Source organism: Liolophura sinensis, chromosome 12 (genome assembly GCF_032854445.1).
Source record: "Liolophura sinensis isolate JHLJ2023 chromosome 12, CUHK_Ljap_v2, whole genome shotgun sequence".
Taxonomy (NCBI): domain Eukaryota; kingdom Metazoa; phylum Mollusca; class Polyplacophora; order Chitonida; family Chitonidae; genus Liolophura; species Liolophura sinensis.
The window spans coordinates 706648-728772 of NC_088306.1; the positions used below are offsets into that span (position 1 = coordinate 706648).

Genomic DNA, 22125 nt, shown 5'->3' on the forward strand with positions numbered 1-22125 from the left:
CTATGGTAAATCTCCCAAACTTCCATGTTTTGTACATCACTTACATGTAGAAACATGTGAGGAGGTGGTGGTGAAAAAAACATCACGTACATGTACAAACCCATACACACAACATAGTGCAGCACTGAAGGGTGAGGAGGAGGTGGTGAAAAACACATCACATACATGTACAAACCCATACACACGTGCCATGGTGCAGAACTGAAGGGTGAGGAGGAGGTGGTGAAAAACATATCACATACATGTACAAACCCATACACACAACATAGTGCAGCACTGAAGGGTGAGGAGGTGAAAAACACATCACATACATGTACAAACCCATACACACGTGCCATGGTGCAGAACTGAAGGGTGAGGAGGAGGTGGTGAAAAACACATCACGTACAATGTACAAACCCATACACACATGACATAGTGCAGACTGAAGGGTGAGGAGGAGGTGGTGAAAACACATCATGTAACGTTTTTACATGTGAGTTTATACTAAAATATCCACAAAATTTTGGAAGATTTATGTTATCATTGGTTAAAATAAAACATAAATGTGCTTCTATATATCTTGAGTACATTTATTTTCCACTGAAGAACATGTGGATGTCACAGACTTTGATGAACATGCAACAAGAAATGCAGACTATCCTCATAAAAAAAAATAAAAGATGTATGCAGCAAGATCGAGATTCGAACTCAAGACTAGTACATCTCCAAACATGTACACATGTACATCTACTGTTCGGTGGTAGAGAGATAAGGTAATCCTCATCACGCCTGTAACATTTACCCGTTAAGGTTTACCCGCAAACTGTCAACAGGCCTTTAAAGTAAGGAGCACAGTCAATAGATAAGATTCCAAAGGTAAAGTGACTTCCAGGTAAAGTGATACCTGTAGTGCTCCGCTCACAAACCTTGGCTCTGTTTCCTGTTATTTACTCCTGGACATACCACGCCAGGTAAACATCCTAATGACAAGTTTACAACAAGGAGGAGGTGGTAAACGTGTTTCATTTCCCCCTTGCAGGAAACACAAGGTAAACATCCTAATGACAAATTTACAACAAATCCTCAATATTATCATTAAAATGAACATAAAGTCCTTGCCACTATACATGAATATACATAGAACAAATGACATAGGACACAGTTATCACAGAACAGTATGTAAAAAGTTCTATGAAATTTGGAAAGTAGAGAAGGATGAAGTTCAATATTGGGGATATGGCACTGACGGACATTTCACTCAGGACTAGCTGTGTTATAGAAGCCTGTATGAACTTAGCCAATCAAAAAACCTCTTAGTTCTCGATTATCAGCATGGTTTCTTATAGTCAATAGACAGATATTGATGCAATCAATTGGATTTTGTGGTTCGTTTAAGTGTTCAACTCATGCATTTTTAACCACACATTTATGAGCAGGGATCTGAGAACGGCTCCCTGTGTCACAGTGCGTACATATTGGGCAGAATACTACAGTAACTTGTCAGGGTGAGCTGGCAAGAAAACCGCCTTGAGAAAGTCATTGCTAGAAGAAAAATATATTTCATCTGAATGAAAGGGTCCGTTATCAATCAGTAGGTCCTGCCATGTTCAGGAAATTCCCTGAAGTCGGTACAACCAACTACGTGTAGGCCAAATGCTTACACCCATGCCGGGCAACAACGATCAAGGATCCCTAAAACATGATGATAGTGTTCACGAACATCACCCTGACCGAGCGCCAAACTAAAAGAAACATCGGCACTTTGAACAAGTAACAGAGGTGATACTCTTTGGTTGGGTATCCGGCATATTTGTTTGTATTTTCTCATTGTCACATTGTGATGGTACTGGAGAGCCCCTAGGCTTTGTCACATCACTCTAGATAGCTATAACATGGCAAAATGGCATCACCAAATGAGTGGCTAGGTACTGACAATTGTTTGCAGTTTACTTTGTTTACAAGCAGTGTAGAAGTTATGAAATATTTTCAGAGCACTTCTAAAATACTACTGTATTAATTAATTCAGCTTTAGTGGCTGACTTTTTGTTCACTTTAAGTCTGATTTAAATCTCTCCCATTCATATGTTACGTGTAATTTATTTTCAATATTTGATTGGTCTTATTTTTACACTGTTATTTTTCACACTGTATGTACTTAACAATATTTCACATCATACAACAATATACGAGATATACTACAGTGGACACAAACACATGTATAGGTAATGCAATCAATATGGTAGCTGAGAAGCCACCCGTCCATACCCAACGAACTATTAATTTCAGAGAAGGACAAAATTTTAATAAAATAAAATTTAATTTTCCCAGAAAAGGTTTTTCAATGGTCTTCCACACAATGATATGAGTAGCCTGACAGAACAGGAATTTTCTTTACCTTTAAGGTGGGTACGGATATCAATTCAGTGTTAATCGCATTATACTGATTTATAATAAAATACATACATGTATGTACTGCTGTACCATAATTTCAAAACCACTAGGATACATCTGTGTACACATACATGTAGAGTTTACAGCTGAGGGTCTGAAAAGGTAAGTCTACCTGTACACAGGTCAGGTACATGCGGATAAAAGCAAGGCAGGTAAGACTTTCATCGCTTCAGGAAAGCCTTTGAAATTGACAGGAAGCTTTCCCACACTTCTAAACATTTTTACCAGCCTCAGCCAAACAAACAGGGAGGGAGGAAATAAAAGAATCGACCCTCGACCTGTAAACACGCATATGTACCCCTGTATGGTTTACAGGTAAATGATCAGTTTATTTTACCACCTGAAAAACACCTGGATCTCAAACATTTCCTTTCCATCAGGTCAATGCTGAGTAATTTTTTATATTTATAGGTATAGGTACATCTATACATACTTACATTTATCAGCATTTATTTCTTTTAGGTCTGACAGCAACCTGCGGATGGTTGTGGGTTTCCCCCGGGCTGTGCCCGGTTTCCACCCACCATAATGCTGGCTGCCGTCGTATAAGTGAAATATTCTTGAGTACGGCGTAAAACACCAATCAAATAAATAAATAAATAAATAAATATTTCTTTTATACTTATTTCATTTATTTAATTATTTGTTCGTTTAATCAGTTTTTATTCATCTTTTTTGCTTTACATTTAACCAGATATGGATTTTAATGATAAGCCATACAAATAAATATCATTTTAACATGTAATACAATAAGGATTTGTTTACAGATGGTAGAAGTAAAATGAAATCCACCCCAATTCACTGCACAAACTAATGCGAGATTACAACCAGATCAACAGGACTTGATTTCATTGGTCAACGACTGTAGTGCTGTAAACTTATATGCAGTCTAGACAACTTGGGTAGCCAGAAAAATATGCGAATGTGCTACAATGTATACACGTAAGTAAATTAATACCCTGTTAGCCACATAACCACCAACCAACATAACCAAAAGAAGTGCAAATTTGCAAAAGCTGCAACACCCCTGCGTAAGATTGAGTGTCTGTAGCACATACCCCCCTTATTATAAAGTGAATGTTCCAGGTTACAAGGGAGGAGGTCGACATTAGAAGAAGTTTACGTCCCAAATTTGACCAAATGATCGATACAACTGACTGAACAACCAACTCACAGAGCTGCCTGTAACAGTGTACATGTGTACTTCATTACATGTACCTTGGCTATAAATCAACATGGCTAATAAATCCTGGGGAAACGTATGAAAGAGAGAGAGGGGAGATTTTTACACTGGCTTGTGTCCCCTAGCCGCCGTTTTTTATCTCATAGTTATTTGCACAGCCAGCATCATCGTCAAAAGGCCAGAAGGACATTCTCACCTCCAGCTAAATCACTTATTTTGTCGCCTTTAAATTTATTTATTTATTTATTTGATTGGTGTAATCAGGAATAATTCACTTATATGACGACAACCAACATCATGGTGGGAGGAAACCAGCCAGAGCCTATGGAAATTCCATGGCCATCCGTAGGTTGCTGGCATGTCGCCTCTTAAATAAATATTCAACTGCTATTCCCACACACAAGCAATATACATGCAGACTCAGGTGCACTTTAATACATATATACAAACCATGCCCTTTCACACAATTCACAACAAAAAACGGGCAGTACTGCACATGCTTTACAGGCTGCAAACAATTTACTTTCACTGGCCTAGGAGACCTTCTAACTGCTCTTGGACACAAGGAGTAAATTGTCCCTGATCAACTTTCAGTGAAGGTTTCAGCAAACAGGCTTCACAGGGGACCAGGTTTGTAGAGGTAAAGGCCAGCCCTAATAAACACTTGTTTTGAGTAACCCAACTCTCTCTATCAGGACTTACATGCATAATGACAGTCAGTAGGGAAATCATTTTTTACATTCTACAGAAATAAATACAAAAGAATTCCTAAAGCGTGGGTTACTTTTTCGGAGCTGTCAGTCAGTTTTTAGTTTGTCAGTCAGTCGGTAGGTTGGGTTACCCTCAGCAAACATATTGTTAAGGATGGCCTTAGCTGTATGCTTCATGTACCTTAGTAAAGTGAGGTCACAGCACAGCAGTAAGGGACATGGAAAACTTCTGGGGCATGTAGGATCACTTTTCACCCAGAAAATGACAGGTCCAGTAGTAAGAAATGCCTGGAGTAACTGCACACAACAGTCTGACACTGTGATTATGTCCTGGGGACATATATGTAAATGTACATGTATATCAACTCTGAATTCCAGGAACACCTTCACTACTCCATACCCACCTGTATTTTCATTGCACATCCAACAGGTCTGAAGGGCTAATTTAAACAAATTCTTCATTATTATAAAGCTATATTTGTAATTTTACCCCAGAAAAGAAAAGTTGACAAGCATTCAAGCAGAACTGCTCTTGTTATTCAACGCTGCAGTCCAGAAATACATGTATGTACAATTTAATTTTATGTATGTACAATTTAATTTAAACAACTTTAAGTTTAACTTTTAACATCTTTTCTCCACATTAAAAGTTAAATTTTAATCCGACATTACACACACAGACCCCCCCCCCCTCTCCCCCCACCCCCACCCCACCCACCTCAACCACCATATAAATGCTGGAGACAACCCTGGATTACTACCCTAATCCTTCTAAAAGTTGAGACAAATATTAGTAGTGCTGAAAGCAGAATGTTACATTTCTTTCACCAGCCTTTTGGAAAAGTAAAGACATGAGTATGCTTTTGAAAAGTAAAGATATGAGTATGTTGTTCATTAGATGGTCTAACCATGTGAGAAAAAGGAAACTCAGTATTCCTGCTAGAATTACATACATATCGGCTAAAATGAGCAGACTAGGTGTCCCAAACTTTAGAAGGGGTATATAGGGAATGTGAATATATCTACGTATGTAAAAGCATACACAAGTACACACAAATGTAGTTCATTCTTATGATCCTCTGCCTACATCCCACAAGCACTTCCGCAGGTAAAACGTGCCAAATCCACGAGGTAAGGGGAAATAATCCATGCAAATAAACCCCTGTGAACACAGCCACAAATCTGCCAGACACCACCTCTCAATGCCTAATTGCCGTCAAAAAGCGGGAGATGGGGGGTTGGTGGGGCTTGCGGTTACAGCAGGAGGAAGCCTAAACCCATAACAACACGGATAACACCTGACAATTTCACTCAAGGTTCCTTGATAAATTTCCTGTACTATTTCTTACTATATTTTTCTTGGTAATTTATAGGGAAACTGTGTGAAAAGTCTGTGGTTTTGAACATTGTCCTTCAGTATCATGACTATACTGTATTATAACTTGATCTTCTCTGCTTGTTTTACGTTCACTTTACTTCAGTATCATCACTACACTGTATAATAACTTGATCTTCTCTGCTTGTTTTACGTTCACTTTTCTTCAGTATCATGACTACACTGTATTATAACTCGATCTTCTCTGCTTATTTTACGTTCACTTTTCTTCAGTATCATGACTACACTGTATTATAACTTGATCTTCTCTGCTTGTTTTACGTTCACTTTTCTTCAGTATCATGACTACACTGTATTATAACTTGATCTTCTCTGCTTGTTTTACGTTCACTTTACTTCAGTATCATCACTACACTGTATTATAACTCGATCTTCTCTGCTTGTTTTACCTTCACTTTTCTTCAGTATCATCACTACACTGTATTATAACTTGATCTTCTCTGTTTGTTTTACGTTCACCGTTCTTCAGTATCATCACTACACTGTATTATAACTTGATCTTCTCTGCTTGTTTTACGTTCACTTTACTTCAGTATCATCACTACACTGTATAATAACTTGATCTTCTCTGCTTGTTTTACGTTCACTTTTCTTCAGTATCATCACTACACTGTATTATAACTCGATCTTCTCTGCTTGTTTTACCTTCACTTTTCTTCAGTATCATGAGTACACTGTATTATAACTTGATCTCTGCTTGTTTTACGTTCACTTTTCTTCAGTATCATGAGTACACTGTATTATAACTTGATCTTCTCTGCTTGTTTTACGTTCACCGTTCTTCAGTATCATTACTACACTGTATTAAAACTCGATCTTCTCTGCTTATTTTACGTTCACTTTTCTTCAGTATCATGACTACACTGTATTATAACTTGATCTTCTCTGCTTGTTTTACGTTCACTTTTCTTCAGTATCATGAGTACACTGTATTATAACTTGATCTTCTCTGCTTGTTTTACGTTCACCGTTCTTCAGTATCATCACTACACTGTATTATAACTCGATCTTCTCTGCTTGTTTTACCTTCACTTTTCTTCAGTATCATCACTACACTGTATTATAACTTGATCTTCTCTGCTTGTTTTACGTTCACTTTTCTTCAGTATCATCACTACACTGTATTATAACTTGATCTTCTCTGTTTGTTTTACGTTCACTTTTCTTCAGTATCATCACTACACTGTATTATAACTTGATCTTCTCTGCTTGTTTTACCTTCACTTTTCTTCAGTATCATCACTACACTGTATTATAACTTGATCTTCTCTGCTTGTTTTACGTTCACCGTTCTTCAGTATCATCACTACACTGTATTATAACTTGATCTTCTCTGCTTGTTTTACGTTCACTTTTCTTCAGTATCATCACTACACTGTATTATAACTTGATCTTCTCTGCTTGTTTTACATTAACTTTTCACACCATAACCATTTTTTCCGTTGAAATGTCAAGAGACCTTGCAGTACACAGGAGCTGGTGCTAATTTTCTTTCGTTGGCCTGTGATTTAACCTGCACGTAGCAGGGATATGCTTTATACTACTGTATGTAGAGTATCATATTCTCCATTGCAGCAACTTGTAGCAAAAACCATGGGGCAACCGAAAATACCATGGGGCAACCAAAAATACCATGGGGCAACCAAAAATACATGTAGTATGCAGAAAGTGTTTCTCTGAAATTTGAAATGGACACTCCATTAGCTCATAACAGCAGATGCTCCCTCAAACTTCAAAGGCCAGAGTCTGTGACTGGGTGTTAATTTAAGTTTGCACTGTTATGAGGAATGTGAGAATAATGATAAGCTTATCATGGAACAGCATGAGGAAGCCAACACACTGCGTACAACTGCATGTCCAGAGCCCTGTACACCACCTGTCAAAGTCTGGACCCCTATTTGGGAGGGGTTTATAACTCCACAGGTGAAGACGACTCGGGTATAAATGGCCTGGTTACATACCTGCTTTCCTTAATCGTTAGAAGAGCACTTTCAACCTGCCAGGGTTTGAGAGGAATTAGCCAGCATTGTTTACAGGCAAACTTTTCGCTGAGAAAATTTGTGGACAGAGGAAGAATGGTAAACACAGAGGGAAGTATCGATGTGGACCTAAGGGAGGTTAAAGCGAAGACGCAAATCTCCCTGAAAAAGGCCACACATTGGGCCGTAAACGTCCGACGGCAGGCCTTGAGGCCTTCTGATGAGACTGGGTTGTCGTGTGGCTGGCACAAGGCAGCACACATGCTGTGTTGCTGTTAGCGGGACATTAGCTGCATTTCCCACACTGCATGCTGAGATCCAGTGGTCAAGGTGACCCATCAATCAATGACTGCGACGACGCACATGTGCTTGTTGGAAAATATGCATTTCCTCATACCCGACTGATTATAGCCAATGGTGTACGTGGTACAGTATATACAGGTATACAATATACACAGGTTGATACACACGGTCATTATCACATGTTAATACAGAGAAGACTAACTGTTTGATTGACTGATTGACAGATTTATTTGTAATAATGCAATGTACTCTTTCACAGCGGTCTGTTTCACTGTGGCAGAAAGTGGAGAACCTAGAGTTAAAATCAAACCACTGGCCTTCAGGATGTGTACACATATACTGACTAGCAATGCTTTCCCACGTTTCCCAATGCACTGTGCATTGTACAAGTAGATTTTCACATTGCAATCAAGCTTGGTGTGTACAAAGCATTAGTTAAATGGTGGGAAGCAAGTCCTGACGGTACCTGCCCAAACTTCATGTAACACCACACAGAAACATCCCCATTATGGCCACTTTTACATTAACACACCATATTTTACCTCAAGTCTGGTACATAAAAATGCACATTCAGAAACATCTGAAGGCCACATTTCAAAAAAAGTTTTTCTGACAAGGACTTTACAAAATATTCCTTAAGTGGAAGAACCAATCAGAATCAAGCAAACTGTGTCACTTGACAATTGCTAACCTATAGGTGAAACACAGTAATACATGTATGCGTGTATACAATAGCCATGTGCACATATATATACTGGTTGGAGTTCTCAATGTAGAACATTTGCTTTGGAAAGCTGAACAGTAAAGATTGGTGGCAATATTTGTTAGACTCAGTGCACGTGTACATGTAAATGCTGAATGTTTTTAGCCAAATTTGTGAAGCGAGTGAACCTAGTAAATTCTAGAGATAAATGTACTTATTTCATTGACATCAAAACATACAATGTACTTGTGCAACTACACAAATGTTTATTAAGTTTTGTAAAGACACAAAAAATACACATTTGCAATTACATGTACATGTTATAATGTATCACTTTGGTTCAATCCAGGCTGTACAATAGAATAGGGACAGTCACTTAGCCACACAGGTATGTTTACATATAGCTTCTGGAACATGCGCTGGTTTTCTCGTTACACACCTGTATATAAATATGTACATTAATTAGCTAGAGCTGCAGTCACTGAGTAATTAGCCATTCCATGTAGCGTGTCTACTACCGTAAGCAATCAAACTTGACCAGGTATAAATAAATTACAAACGATACAAGATCAAGATAGGATACAGGTACAAGCATACAGGTAGATAGCTGTTTGAAGCAAAGGCAGTGTGATTCACACCTGGCCAGCCACGCATGTACGTATTTCCATGCTAAGATTGTGACAGATGTAAACGATATGTTCTTTATCAAATACATGTGCCCTCACTTAAGATGAAAACTAAAAGCCCACATGTATTCATGTACTTATGTATAATATGTTCCTTGTCACACGCTATAAATGTATGGTTAGGTATCCGCAATGTGCTACACAGTCGCAATCATTATGTCACAGCTGGCTTGAAGCGTGAATAGTCTTAATGGTTGACTTCTCTAATAAATACACAGTCGGTTTTGAGAGGCCGGGTTTACCTGTAGGTACAAGTACATGTAGCTAATGCAAATGGGATGTCAGGCAAATAACACTTGTTTGTGTAGCCTCTCCAAACGGCCTCACCCCCAACCCTCTTTACAAGTTCCTCAGGTAAGCTCGTCATCTTCAACCAGGTGACAAGGTTTTTACCTGAGCTAATCGCTCCCCCACCTGTATGACACATAAGGGCTAGGTACACGGGAGAGCTACGGGACATTGCTGCATAACACACAACATGTGGCTAAGAGCGAGCGAGTGAGAGAGAGAGAGCTGCAGACAACACATTCATCGTCCTCCCCACTCATACAGTAATCTAGGTCAAACGAGAAAATGTTACCTGTCCGTCATGTGATAAAAGGCAGCCCTGGACAAGAGAGCCTTTGGTCATATTACACCTGGGCAGATAAGTCTGGTACGGGCTCCACCCTAATAACAGTAACACACCTGGCCGCTCTTAAAAACAAAAGGCTAGTTAGCTAGTTAAGGACAGGTACTGGTAATCAGCTCCATGCTTGTTGGCTGATAGCACACCTGAGCTTCTAAACACACCTAGCTGTAAAGGTAATTTAACGAGCAAAGGTAGGGAACTCTGAATCAAACTCTGGCTTGGCTAGCTGTCAGGTGAAACGTACAGTTGTCACAGCGTACAATAGCACGGCTTGGGTGCTCCGCAAACCGGCTAGACGGGTTCATGACAGAGGGAAGGGAATTTTACCTGCTCTTCCTACATGGAGGTATGACTGAACAACCACATACCTGGCATACTGCACACCTGAACTGACATGGGTACAATTCCTCCCTCCCCCCATGCCATAGTATAATAAATAAAATATTCAGTCCCTACATACACGTGAATATATACAAAACTGCCTACAGTCATCAAGTTTACAACTCACCTATTTTTACCCGTACATCAAAGAACAAAATGTGCATATCATCTTCACCTGGACCATGAAGACTACACTTTACAAAGGTCTATAAAATACATGGCTACTTGTCTTCCATTCAAGGAAAATATTGCTCATTTTTTTTTCATGGAATTCTACCACCTATCCTTGTGTAGTGACGTAAATGAACAGCTGTTTGAATCCGGTAGTTTTGTTCCATTCACAAAATACAGTATGAACACCTACAAGTGCATTTATGTAGTTTCTCTATAGTTGTATATGTAGGTGTACTTGGACAATGTGACTGTGTGTCATTTCTTAATATACACCTGTACAGGACACTAGTGTGATCCCATCTGTACAGGACAGTAGTAGTCTGATCCCATCTGTACAGTACACTAGTGTGATCCCATCTGTACAGCACACTAGTGAGATCCCATCTGTACATTACACTAGTCTGATCCCATCTGTACAGTACACTAGTGTGCTCCCATCTGTACAGCACACTAGTGCTATCCCATCTGTACAGGACACTAGTGTGATCCCATCTGTACAGCACACTGGTCTGATCCCATCTGTACAGCACACTGGTCTGATCCCATCTGTACAGCACACTGGTCTGATCCCATCTGTACAGTACACTAGTCTGATCCCATCTGTACAGCACACTGGTCTGATACCATCTGTACAGGACACTGGTCTGATCCCATCTGTACAGTACACTATTCTGATCCCATCAGGACAGCACACTAGTGCTATCCCATCTGTACAGTACACTAGTCTGATCCCATCTGTACAGCACACTAGTGCTATCCCATCTGTACAGTACACTAGTCTGATCCCATCTGTACAGCACACTAGTGCTATCCCATCTGTACAGTACACTAGTGTGATCCCATCTGTACATTACACTAGTGTGATCCCGTCTGTACAGGACACTAGTGTGATCCTGTCTGTACAGTACACTAGTGTGATCCTATCTGTACAGCACACTAGTGTGATCCCATCCGTACAGTACACTAGTGTGATCCCATCTGTACAGCACACTAGTGTGATCCCATCTGTACAGTACACTAGTGCGATCCCATCTGTACAGGACACTAGTCTGATCCCATCTGTACAGTACACTAGTGCGATCCCATCTGTACAGTACACTAGTGTGATCCCATCTGTACAGGACACTAGTCTGATCCCATCTGTACAGTACACTGGGTATCCTATCTGTACAGTACACTAGTCTGATCCCATCTGTACAGCACACTAGTGTGATCCTATCTGTACAGTACACTAGTGTGATCCCATATATGCATGTACCCTATTTCTTTTGAATTTTGGGACGCCTGGTCTCCTCATTTCAGCCAATATATATGTAATTCTAGCAGGAACATTGAGTATCTTCTTTCTCACATGGTTAGACCATCTAATGAACAACATACTCATATTGTTACTTTTCCAAACGGCTGGTAAAGAAATACAATATTCTAATTTCAACACTACTAATATCTGTCCCAAATTTTAGAAGAATTAGGGTACACATGTGATATATTGTAACTTCATGGCACCACAATGAGTATAACTTGTTTAATGATACAGGCATCCAATATACATGTGGGCTGTTGTGAAATAAATTTAATTCTAAAATCTATCCAAAAGTCTGAAAAATGCCTACATGTACATGTATGTACAAATTAAAATTCCCACAAAAAATGTGACATCGGTAAACAGAGGGAATGCAAAGCCTCTGTAGCACAAGCCGAAGAAGTTAATTATAAAAAAAATTAAACATCTGTGAGAGTGATGTGGTACATGTATACGAATCAAAATGCAGAGCTGATAAACGATGATTGCCACAGCCAGCCCAAACTGGTCGAGTGAACAAACTCAGTCAGTCAGTGACTGCGATCGTACTGCTGGTTGTACCAAGGCCACCTTTCAATAATGCATGGGCAAAAATGGTTTGAACCTCATTATATGCATGACCAGACATGGAATTGAACCCTAACCAGATCCCTGTATAAAGATGTACGTGTACAAGGCCTTGTATACAGTTCAGGAACATGGTAGCTACAGATGTTATAAGAGCCTCGCTTGTACATACTCCCAAAAGCATACCTGCGCATGTAATGCTGCATTTATTTGTGTACTATTACCATGGTAACAGATGATGTACATGTGCACTATATTGGGTACACTGCATGAGCCTTACCAAAGCCATTATCATACCTCAGATGAATGTACCAGTTTGATTTGAGTGAAAGAAATCAGTCTGAATCCATATTAACATTATATCAGGATCGACAGTAGGCAAATGAAAATGTTTCAAAAAGTGTAAGGTGAAACCGATTCAAATTCAATGATAAGACCAAAACATCCCGATACCAAGATATCAAAGTGCATCTAAGCTGAGGTAAAGTTCAAGCCCACAGGTATTCATACAGGTAATTCCTCAACATGTTCAGTTACCATGTACACGCATGATACACCCCTGCTAGAAGGCCTGTGTAACCATAATACATGTACATGTAAGTGTTTCTACATGTTAATAAAGCATATATATTAAAATCGTTACACCATGTTGACACTATGACAGGTATGTGCTGACAAGGAAGCATGATTCAGACTTTCTCACCTATTGTCATTATCATTAACACCTGTAATCAACAACACCTGGCCAGGTAATAATCAGGGCAATATTCGACCACTTTCATTTCAGACAAGTACATGTAGGTTAATGATTTTGTGTAAAGTCGAGACTGAGGAATGTGTTGCTATGGTAACGACGCAGTAGAAACAAAGGTTGCCAGGGGTTAAAGCTACAGTGCAATTGTTTAGAGTGGTTTGTACTGCTGGTTTTCTTAACAGCAATAAAAATGTTCATCACCATACAAAGACTTGTGCTCATAAGATCTACGTGTATATCTAAGTCCAACGAGCAGGGGGTGGGGGGGAGGGGGCAAACACTTAGAACATAAATTACATACATACATGTATATGAAGTATAGGTGCAGTTAAATGTTAATTTCTACAAGTAACTACATGTAACTTAGTAACTACATGTAATTTAGTAACTAAATTTAACTTACATGTAACTTGGTAAATACATGTAACTTAGTACCACACGAATATAAGAAATTTATATCTATTTATTCATTTGCTGAGTAAGACATGTACGTCAGAATGTTTCCCTCATGTCATGGCCATCAGTTTTATGCATGGAGGAAACAAAATTGTCCCTGGGTAGACTGACGAACATTCCCACCTGTGATGGGCATATCCCTGTCCCACCATATGGGTGGAACTGGCAGACGAGTGGTCTTCAACAAATAGTTTACCGTCACAAAGGGCCCATGAGTGAGAATGCTACACATATATGTAGAATCTACAAATTCCTTGTTCAAAGCCAGGTTTGAACCCCCGCCCGAAGTGTTAGTGATTGTAAGGCTTTGCGGAGAAACGACACTAACTTCTAGCTTGAGTAAAAACAGTTCACAGTTCACAGTTCCAATGCTGTTACATTCTGTTGTGAATTTGAAAATCCCATCCAAGGATTATTTCAGAATTCACATCCATTCTTTACTGCACCTGTAGTTAGCCACATGCAAAATTTAGTACAGTACATGAAGATGTACACTTGATACAAGAATCTTAGCAGCAGAGAAAACTGCAACGTAGAGTGTATACTCACACCACTAATCCAAATGCCCACAGACCAAACACTCCTCAGCAGTAATCCTCCATGTACAGACCTAGCCATTCCATGACCTAATTACAGGTGCTAACGATTCTAAATTTAGATCAATTGATTGTGAAAGGGGCATGTAAATCTACTGGCTCAGTCATGCATTTCTTCACGACTCAGAGTCTGCAACACTGTGAACACAAATCTTTAATCAGACTTCACTGAATATTTTTTTCACTTTTCACAACATGCCCTTGTTTTGTCTTTAAAGGCATTTCCTAAGGACTGAACAGGTACAGTGAAAACATCTATGTTTAAAGATGTGTGAAAAAAGTGTGACTATACATGTGTCAACTGACTGATCAGCCAACCAACCTCATAGCCAACCAACCTCATAGCCAACCTCATAGCCAACCAACTCCACAACCAACCTCATAGCCAACCAACTCCACAACCAACCTCATAGCCAACAAACCTCACAACCAACCTCATAGCCAACCAACCTCACAACCAACCTCATAGCCAACCAACCTCATAGCCAACCAACTCCACAACCAACCTCATAGCCAACCAACCTCACAACCAACCTCATAGCCAACCAACCTCACAACCAACCTCACAGCCAACAAACCTCATAGCCAACAAACCTCATAGCCAACCAACCTCACGACCAACCTCATAGCCAACCAATTCCACAACCAACCTCATAGCCAACGAACTCCACAACCAACCTCATAGCCAACAAACCTCACAACCAACCTCATAGCCAACCAACCTCACAACCAACCTCATAGCCAACCAACCTCATAGCCAACCAACTCCACAACCAACCTCATAGCCAACCAACCTCACAACCAACCTCATAGCCAACCAACCTCACAACCAACCTCACAGCCAACAAACCTCATAGCCAACAAACCTCATAGCCAACCAACCTCATAGCCAACCAACCTCACAACCAACCTCACAGCCAACCAACTTCACAACCAACCTCATAGCCAACCAACCTCACAACCAACCTCATAGCAAACCAACCTCACAACCAACCTCATAGCCAACCAACCTCACAACCAACCTCATAGCCAACCAGCTTGCCAAACAGCTAACCAGCCTGCCAAACAGCCAACCGGCTTGCCAAACAACCAACCAGCCTGCCAAACAACCAACCAGCCTGCCAAACAACCAACCAGCTTGCCAAACAAACAGCCATCTTGCCAAACAACCAACCATCTCGCCAAACAACCTACCAGCCTGCCAAACCACCAACCAACCTGCCAAACAACCAAACTGCTTGCCAAACAACCAAACTGCTTGCCAAAAAACCATCCAGCTTGCCAACCAACCAACCAAACAGCTTGCCCAGAAACCAACCAGTCTGCCAAACAACCAGATAGCCTGCCAAAAAACCAACCAGCTTGCCAAACAGCCAACTGGACTGCCAAACAACTAAACAGCTTGCCCAACAACCAACCAGCCTGCCAAACTATCCACATGTGGTCTAGCCATGCTGACTGTAAGCTAATGACCTTTGCCAGGTCAGGGACAATCTCAATCTCAGATACCATACACGTACGTGTGAAGATAGATAAAGCTTGTAATAACACAGTTGTTAGGTTTAGTATCATAAACTCCTATCAAATTCAATCACTGAACAAACTGCATGAACATTCACATGGCTCTCTAAGCTTGGAGACACACCTGTATCTACATGTGATGTGAAGCATATGTTAATGATCTAAAATTTCACCCAAAGCTAAGTTGCTCATATTTCCTGCTCATTCTGACAGTTACGCCGATCTATCAGAACATTGTTTTGAAGTCGATTTGGAAGGTCAGACAATATCCTACTGACAAGAGCATGAAACGTTTAGTACCAAAACTTACATTTCCCATATAGTTAACATTATAAATGTTTGTTTCATATTTCACGTACATGTAACAGTTCTACAGAGAAAGTTTCACTTTTATGAAAAATCAAGTGTCAACTAAATGGCAAATAGAAAATGAATTTTTAACTATAGATCAGGAATTCAACCACAATCAAATGTACACCATAATTACTCAAACTTTCGCAGATGAAAGAGCAACTTTCAGTGATATTTATGTATCTTTTTCATTAGACTTTGAAGACAAAACTACATTGCTTGGGCTGGTATGATTTTATCAGTCCACCTAGACTATCACCCTCAGAATATGCTTATATACCTGTAAACACTTTGCAAACATGTGAAAAGATTGAAGAATTACAGTGGCAGTTCTTTTACTGGTCACAGCATCACGGGTGGAAGAAACTGCAGTTTTTCAGAGTACTTAAAACCACCGGCAAACCTGCTGACCTCTGGCATGACCCAATTGATATTAGAGAGGTAGATACGATCTGCTGTATTAACAGCAACATTTGACTCCACTGATCCAGCTATGAAATGATTTCAACTCAGCGCTACATATAGGCTATATAGGTGTATACTACACATAATCAGGGCGGAATTTGCCAGGTGCTGACACACAAACCCTGCACAGGGAGGTGTACAACATGTAAACCACTGCCCTAAATAGCCAAGGTCTTAGTTCACATCAAAAGCTATTAAAGTCAATCACGATCAATAGGCAGAGAATGGGGCCTATTTTATGCTGTGTTTAATCGAAGCTAACACTGACACAAATTTGCCATTACCTGCAAAAATCTAGTTGTTAGATTACTGGAGCTAACAAGGCACAAGCGATGGTTCTGGGTATTACTGCACATGGGAGTTTGAATAGTAGAAGATTTATCACAAGTACGTGTACAACAGCGCGCTGCAGAGGGAGGAACACAACATAAAAGGGGGACAATCCAAGCTGCTCTCCAAGCTCTCTCTCAGACACGAACACGATCCTTCACTCACTACAAGTCTGACATAGCAGTAACTTATATGTATAGGTGTAAAAAGTAGACATCCACTGATTGTCTATTCCAGGAGAGACATCTATCCCTCACAGACTACCAGCATGACATCCTGTAACAAGTACAGCTGTATAAAGTAGACAGTCACTGATTGTCTATTCCAGGAGATACATCTATCCCTCACAGACTAACAGCATGACAGCTGTATAAAGTAGACAGCCACTAATTGTCTACTCCAGGAGATACATCTATCCCTCACAGACTAACAGCATGACAGCTGTATAAAGTAGACAGCCATTAATTGTCTATTCCAGGAGATACATCTATCCCTCACAGACTAACAGCATGACAGTTGTATAAAGTAGACAGCCACTAATTGTCTACTCCAGGAGATACATCTATCCCTCACAGACTAACAGCATGACAGCTGTATAAAGTAGACAGCCACTAATTGTCTATTCCAGGAGATACATCTATCCCTCACAGACTAACAGCATGACAGCTGTATAAAGTAGACAGCCACTAATTGTCTACTCCAGGAGATACATCTATCCCTCACAGACTAACAGCATGACAGCTGTATAAAGTAGACAGCCACTAATTGTCTATTCCAGGAGATACATCTATCCCTCACAGACTAACAGCATGACAGCTGTATAAAGTAGACAGCCACTAATTGTCTATTCCAGGGGATACATCTATCCCTCACAGACTACCAGCATGACAGTTGTATAAAATAGACAGCCACTGATTGTCTATTCCAGGAGATACATCTATCCCTCACAGACTAACAGCATGACAGCTGTATAAAGTAGACAGCCACTAATTGTCTATTCCAGGAGATACATCTATCCCTCACAGACTAACAGCATGACAGCTGTATAAAGTAGACTGTCACTGATTATCTCTACCAGGAGCTTCATGTACATGCAATGGTCATTATTATCACTGACTATAATCATGACAATCTGGGCCTTTAAGCTCTCACCTATAACAAGACCACTTTTATTTATCCTGGACTGGACAGACCACATTTTTTGGAGGTCCAACCCTTTTGATATGGGTATTAAGCCCTATCCATTCACTGAGAGTGTCATTCCCCACAGTGCTTGTTTGAGCAGTGATCTGTCTTACTACACAGGCACCTGCTACCAGCTACCTATACTAACTGTGACTATCAATGGTACACCTGAATACGTGTACACTGACCAGTCAAACCCTGGTACTTACACAATACGCAGATCTGCAAGCTCCACGCCACCAACAGTAGACTTCCTAAAAATAAAATTGGGCAAAAAACCTATTGAGGAAAACTTTCATGAGTAGTAAAACTTTAAAATCTATGACTTGAATTTTTAAGCTATATACTCTTCAGAGTACAGAAATACAATTTCATACAATTTAGCAAGCTATGATTTATAGTAACATTTAACAAATACTAACTCTTTTTTATTTTGAATTAAACTTTGTGTTACAAAAATTTTATTTTGTTACTATGATTTTTTCTTCAAAATACTCTTCCACATGTGATACATGATCAGATAATAAACACTGGAAATTTAATTTCTATTTTTTTTTTAACAGCCTGCATGTTTAACTCATAACAGTTCAATCTAAATTTCCATCATTAATCATATTGTGTGTGGAATGAAGATCTATGGGGAATTAGAAGTGTAACATCTATAACACACAGTACCCACAAGGACGGCTTCCCAGGATGACGACCTCTGATCTCTAACAATACTGGAACAAAAGGGGAATTCCCCATTCTCAACTGTACATCTACATGTGTGTAGGCCAGCCTACAAAACAGCCACCTTAAACCTACCTCAGCGATGTACATGTACTATTATTTATGCCTGTATTAGCTAGTATTTATACCTGTGGGTGGGTGAGGGTCTCAGACACACCTGTAAGTTGCCCTGACAATAAACTTACGTATATTTGGTCACAATGGTAGTAGTCCCCTGATACAGGTCAGTTGGTATACATGCATAGTGAAACCTGGGTAGATCCTGATGTACATGCAGATGAAGGCAGGGGAGTATTACAGGCTGTGCTGGCAGTGGCTGTTCCATCAACTACATCAGGCCCCTCGTACACAAGGGCTAACTTTATGTACATGGACATAGTACATGTAAAAGTGACTGGGCTAAAAAAAGATGAAATGTCTAAAGAAAGATAAAAGTTTGATGTGATGCGCTGCTAATTTTGAGAAAAATGATTTTAGGGGCCTGGTGAGCCATTTTAGAGTCAGCTGCTCATTAAAGCCATGTTTCCATTTATTCCTGTGCATTCACTGTACATGGGTGGAGTCAATCCCACTAGCTATTCAGGCATGTGTGAACTAGCTAACATAAATAACCCAAAATTTCACTGCCGAAAAATTGCACTGTTAGAGGTAAATAAATGTGTTTAAACATTACTTTTGATGATGAAACCGGCAAGGGGGCATATCAACCTACCATTTAAGTATTAAAACCTCAAGACACCTTCCTATAAAGGTGAACAGAACACTCATAAACATACAAACTGACAGATTTTTACATGATTTACCATACGTGTGTGAGTGTCCAATTTCTGCTCCACTGACCTCTCCCCCACCCCCATTCCTACCCCTCTCATCACACCTATCTCTCTCCCCACTGTCACGCCCTAGGAGGTACAGACTACACTCTGTGACCACTTTTTACGCTAACTTGACATGGCTCACAGACATATCCCTCAACCAAACATCCCTGATGCCAAACAACAAAAGCTTCTCCTAGCACCCACAGAATTCATGCCTTACATTTACACGGCATGTGATCTTATTCATGATACAAGCACATGTGCACCTAGATCCTTGAATGTTATTGTAAGAGAAGCCCCCTGGCATGAAATAGTCTCATCCTGGATGCCTCTCATCTCAAGTCCCTAAACTCCAATGAAACATGTCCAAGCTGACAATTAGTCATGATGGCCATCACCGGACATCTGTAACAGCCCAATACCCAGTTCTTTAGCCTTTCATTATTGTATTTCTACCTGAATTTTGGTGTTTAAAAATGAAGCACCTAAAAGTCATAGTATTGATGCCAACACTTTGATCAGGAATTAGTCCAACTTCACCCAAATCTCCCGCCGAGTTCACCCAAATCCCCGCTGACTTCACCCAAATCTCCCGCCGAGTTCACCCAGATCCCCCGCCGACTTCACCCAAATCTCCGCTGACTTCACCCAAATCTCCCGCTGAGTTTACCCAAATTTGATTATTTGATTGGTATTTTACACCGTACTCAAGAATATTCCAGTTGGCATATAAGGCGGACAAACCAATCAGAATTAGGCAAAACGTGTCATCCAAAAAACTCCAGGCGTTATTAAGTACATTACATTTGGCTTATATAAATGAATAATCTGGGATTCTGACGTTTGAAATGTTCTGCAAATATCTACAATACATGATTGTCAGCTCAGCGGTTTCACAAATTTACTGCACAGGAATTTCAGCAGATGAGCTGGCTGACAATAAAGCTTCAAAACCGTGAACACCTTCATCTGTTCAGAGCAAATACTCTAATTGTAGTACATCATAAAATATGTACTAAGAAAACAGAGTATGTGACACACACATATGAACATCAACAAGAATAACTTCTGATAACACCAGCATGTGTTTGCACCACGATCAATAAACCCATCAAAACTACAACAAACACAACCAGACGAGGAAGTACAGTACATGCACCTGATCTCAACAACTGGTACAAGTGTATCCAAAAAAATTAAAAGTAAGCAGGTCAAAGATCACATTTCAAGACAAAGTCTTCTTGTGTGAGACTACACATGGCCCTGGGCAGTAACTACAGCTGTGGCATATCACACCTGTCAAGTCATCATATGAGGTTGCTTACTTGGAGGCATGTGTAACATGAACCAATAAGAGAGGGAATGAAACATTTCACCTATCAGTCAGTGGCATATCACACCTGTGAAATCCTCATGTCATACATCTACATGCAGCTTAGTTTAAGGTTACGTGCTGAAGTTCAAAGGAAAGAATTAACAGGTGGCAAAATATTACAACTTCTTTTCAGCATGGCAGTAAAAAAAACTGAATCCTAATCTTTGCACCACAAGAATATGCAAAATATCTACCGCCTACACTTCAACGCCTGTATCAAAGTCTCATTACTAATCAATACTCCTGCACAGCCCGTCCTGGTGACTTTCTACTGCACATGTACATGTAGGTTCACTTATCTGTACCAGTCAGTCCAGTTTTTCTGGGCCCCAATTCTCCCATCATTTAGACATTACCACCCCCAAACAAATAAACAAATATGCCACTTATAGTCCTACATGTACAAACATGTGATCATCTTAAGGTAATGTTATAAAGTTGGAACAAAACTCTCAACGACCACACCTACAGTGTGTATGATGGCAGCCAGACCTCAGGCTACAGACAGACCTCATGGCTGCAGACAGACCTCATAGCTGCAGAGACCTCATGGCTGCAGAGAGACCTCATGGCTGCACAGAGACCTCATGGCTGCACAGAGACCTCAGGCTGCAGACAGACCTCATGGCTGCACAGAGACCTCATGGCTGCAGAGAGACCCCAGGCTGCAGACAGACCTCATGGCTGCAGAGAGAGCTCATGGCTGCAGAGAGACCTCAGGCTGCAGACAGACCTCAGGCTGCAGAGAGACCTCATGGCTACAGAGAGACCTCATGGCTGCAGACAGACCTCATGGCTGCAGACAGATCTCATGGCTGCAGAGAAACCTCCTGAGCCATGACCTCATAGTACAAATTCATCAGGGCCCTAAACATAAACCTAGACCAGCGCATGTAGGTACATATTTCTTTTTTTTGGTTGATGATCTTAAAACTGTACATTCCTCTATGCACCCAAGTCTTGATTAACAAGACAGAAGACTGACTCATCAGTTGTCTATACATTTAGGTTAGAGATCTGAGCACTACTGAATAAGCATGTAGCTCTGTAACTCAACATGTAACTCTCAAAGTATTTTTTCCATGCCATAAAA

At 40.2% G+C, this 22125-nt stretch overlaps 1 protein-coding gene across 2 annotated transcripts in view; it reads right to left on the minus strand.

Annotated features, from left to right (window-relative positions):
* LOC135479616 (myosin-VIIa-like) overlaps positions 1-22125 on the minus strand; it is a 105992-nt gene that overhangs the window by 75647 nt on the left and 8220 nt on the right. The window contains exon 1 of one of the 2 annotated variants that reach the window (XM_064759506.1): positions 9974-10514. The exons of the other annotated variant lie outside the window; for it this stretch is intronic. The gene's annotated coding sequence lies outside the window, so the exon portion shown is untranslated. Of the gene's footprint in view, positions 1-9973; positions 10515-22125 lie in introns of those variants that run through there. 2 annotated transcript variants of the gene reach the window in all.